The sequence below is a fragment of the Phyllobates terribilis genome, unplaced genomic scaffold (assembly GCF_046119375.1).
Source record: "Phyllobates terribilis strain yellow unplaced genomic scaffold, ASM4611937v1 Scaffold_580__1_contigs__length_1029797, whole genome shotgun sequence".
NCBI classification, from domain to species: domain Eukaryota; kingdom Metazoa; phylum Chordata; class Amphibia; order Anura; family Dendrobatidae; genus Phyllobates; species Phyllobates terribilis.
Window position 1 is genome coordinate 639,429 of NW_027363340.1, and position 3,748 is coordinate 643,176.

Genomic DNA, 3,748 nt, shown 5'->3' on the forward strand with positions numbered 1-3,748 from the left:
TGCACAAAGACTTGGGACAGGTAACAGTTTACTTATTACACCAAGGACATATCGCTCAAGTCCATGAGACTCAGCACTTCTCTATCAGCTCATCCATTTTTAGTTCGCCATAATATGACTTTCAGTATATTTCCTTCATGTTTGCTCAGTTATGTCATTAGTTCAGATTAAGTTAAACAGTTCAGATATGGAGCAGTCTCTGACAATATCCGCAATACTTTTGTTTTGTCTTCTACAGCAGGAGCATTTCAGATCAAAGGTCATCCATTCCTGAGTGATGTAGACTTTGACAACCTTTTAAGTCAGAAGCCTGAGTACGTTCCTCAGCTTTTGTCAGACGTGGACACAAGCTCCCCTATCAGTAAGTAGAAGGAGACGTCATCTAGACAAATCAGCTATTTGTCTCGTCTACCATAATTTGAGACAATTGGCTCCCATTAATATTACGGATAAATGGTGACTGTGCTAAACTAACAATCTCTAATAATACTTCATTACTTATCTCTGGTAGATCACTCTGATATAAACAAACATCTCGTCTCAGAGGATGAGGAGGACAATGAGAGCTTTAACTTCCAGAATTTTACATCTTCTTCTGAAAAGCTTTCTAAAGTAAGTATGAGAACAATAAATCTAAAATATGTAAAAAAAGACCTCTAAAAGTAAAAAAAAAGTATTTAATATCTTCTTGTTGTCCACATTTAGCTCTGTACCACCGCTACCAGGAGGATGAACAATGAGGATCCCAAGTCCCCTCCAGAGTGTACCCCGGCATCCAGCACAAGCATCTCAGAAATGTGAGTAGATTCTAGGGTCATTACTGGGAGCTCCATACTGATATATATGCACAAACCCAAATATAGGACATAAACACCATAACAACAAATGCAGCATGCATCGCCCGTGATTAGCAGTCATTGTGCTTTTGGCTTCAGAAACCTCTGGTGGTGACAGCCCATAATTGCAGCCAGTCATGCACTTTTAGTGCTGCCCACACTGTAGGAGAGATGTAGTACTACATGCCAGCCATTCTTGGTAGTGGTTTTTCGCTCTGCTTTATAGAAGGTAGTTTTGAGTAGGAAACCTTCCCTACCATAACTCTTATATATCCTAATAGGCCTTATTGTTGATGTTAATCTAGTGAGACAACCCCTTCTATACCGAATTTACTTGTAATTTACACGTTTATCTTCTTCCAAACAGGCAGAAAGAATCTTTTCCTGTGTCTATTAGAGATGATGCTATTACCAGCTTGCCACCCTCGTCCCCATTGTCAGGTATGTACATGTCTACAGCACAAAAAATGAGAATGTTGATGTCAAGGCTCAAATATTTTCATATGGTATTTTTGTTAGTGGTCTTCTATGTTATACATGTTTCATGGATCCCAATTATGTTGCCCATAGGCCCATACTGTATCTCCATTTGCCTAATTTTGTAAAGTTTTTCCAGATTACCAGATGTATAGGGGACAGGAGTAGAACAATTCTACTATATGCAGGAAAGATACAAAGCAGATCCTATAAGAATATATTGTTAATGAGGGCTTTTTTCTACTTTCTGATTAGAAATTCCAGCTGACGTGGAAAGAAAATCTTCAATATATCTGAGTATAGAGCAAGAAATCTCAGAAAATGAAGAAAAGGGGGAAAAGAGACGAGGTAAGTGTGAGAGTCAGCTCCATGTTGTGTGATGTCATTCAGTGAGAATAATTCATGTGGAGCAGTTGTTGTTAGGGATGGGCAGACCCGTGGATGTTCGGGTCCATCAGGCTCAAGAATGTTACCCTAACGTGATCCCGAACCCGAACGGGATGTGGTGAATATTCATGGGACTTTAATAGCGGGCACACAGACAGCTGAGCGCAGCAGGAGCTGCGTTGCGGCTACCACGTGCAAACTATTAGGGAAAATGAGTGGTCACTGCTCCCCACGCATGCAGTGAATATTCCAGCACAGAGGGGAACACAGCGCTGGAGGAGAGAGGAGGTGAGTATGATTGTTTATTTTTTTTATGAGCAGCGTGACAGAGATCAGGGGGTGCCAAGCATACCAGGATGAGGGGGCCATACATACAGGGATGAAGGGGGCCATGCATATAAGTGATGAGGGGGGCGATGCATACAAGGATGAGGGGGGCATACATACAGGGATGAAGAGTGCCATACATACCAGGAAGAGGAATGAAGGTACCATACATACCAGGAAGAGGGATGAAGGTGCCATACATACCAGGATTGGTGTGCGGGGGCGCCATACATAACAGGATGAAGAGTGCCATACATACCAGGAAGAGGGATGAGGGGGCCATGCATACCAGGATGGGGGATTGGGGTGCCATGCATACCAGGATGGTGGATTGGGGTGCCATTGCATATCAGGATGGAGATGAGGGCCACATATAACAGGAAGGAGGGGGCCATATATACCAGGATGGGGGATATTAACGGAAGTGGGGTACATTACCCCTATAACAGTGTCAGCAGCAGACCCCCTCCAGCTTAACAGGGCATCATGACAACATTTTTTGCTTAAATTTTTTTTCTATTTTGCTCCTCTAAAACCTAGGTGCGTCTTATAGTCTGAAAAATATGGTATTCACCAGCCGGTGCCTGTGCATAGTTAGAAATTTGTCAGTGAGATATATAATTTAGTGCAGTGTGTGTGTGTAGCTTACTGTACATGTATTTAGATAATAATTAAAAAAATAAAATAAAAAAATGCCCAGATGAGGGAAAGCAGACAGCTCGGGACTGGTGTTATTATTCTGGGAAGAGGCCAATGTCCATGAAGCTTCCCAGGCTATTAATATCAGCTCACGGCTGTCTGCATAGCCTTTACTGATTATTAAAAGGGGGTGCACCCCCAAAAGTGATGTGGGGTCCCCTTTATACTGCGCCGGCCAATCACAGGCATACCAATACTTGGCATGGCTGTGATGGGGCCTGAAGTGCCCACTCCAGAAAAGTTTGTTGATTGGCTGTTCTGCATCCTTTCAACAAGCTTTGTTCGGACTGCTGAACCCAAACAGTAACACAGACTTCCGGGAGACACTAGATGTCCAGTATGGACTGTCACATATGTGATGGCTGACAATGATCCCTGACCTCTTTATGAATAAGATTCCTCTGCCGTTCAGCCACAGTGACCACACAGTAGTATCAAGTAATAAGTCGTCCCTTTACTTACATTATAGACACAAAGCAGATCCTATAAGAATATATTGTTAATGAGGGCTTTTTTTTACTTTCTGATTAGAAATTCCAGCTGACGTGGAAAGAAAATCTTCAATATATCTGAGTATAGAGCAAGAAATCTCAGAAAATGAAGAAAAGAGGGAAAAGAGACGAGATAAGCGAGAGAGTCAGCTCCATGTTGTGTGATGTCATTCAGTGAGAATAATTCATGTGGAGCAGTTGTTATTAGGGATGGGCAGACCCGTGGATGTTCGGGGAACACAGCGCTGGAGGAGAGAGGAGGTGAGTTTGATTGTTTATTTTTTTTTATGAGCAGCGTGACAGGGATCAGGGGGTGCCAAGCATACCAGGATGAGGGGGCCATACATACAGGGATGAAGGGGGCCATGCATATAAGGATGAGGGGGGCGATGCATACAAGGATGAGGGGGGCTATACATACAGGGATGAGGCATGAGGGGGGCCATACATACAGGGATGTGGCATGAGGGGGGCCATACATACAGGGATGAAGGGGGCCATACATACCGGGATGAGGGGGTCCATACATAC

At 43.3% G+C, this 3,748-nt stretch overlaps 1 long non-coding RNA gene across 1 annotated transcript; it reads left to right on the plus strand.

Moving 5' to 3' along the window:
* Positions 1 to 1,210: 1,210 nt before the first annotated feature.
* Positions 1,211 to 3,339, plus strand: LOC141233365 (uncharacterized). The gene is made up of 3 exons (XR_012299473.1): positions 1,211 to 1,277; positions 1,569 to 1,661; positions 3,258 to 3,339. It is a non-coding gene; the product is annotated as an uncharacterized lncRNA (long non-coding RNA).
* The last annotated feature ends 409 nt before the right edge of the window (positions 3,340 to 3,748 follow it).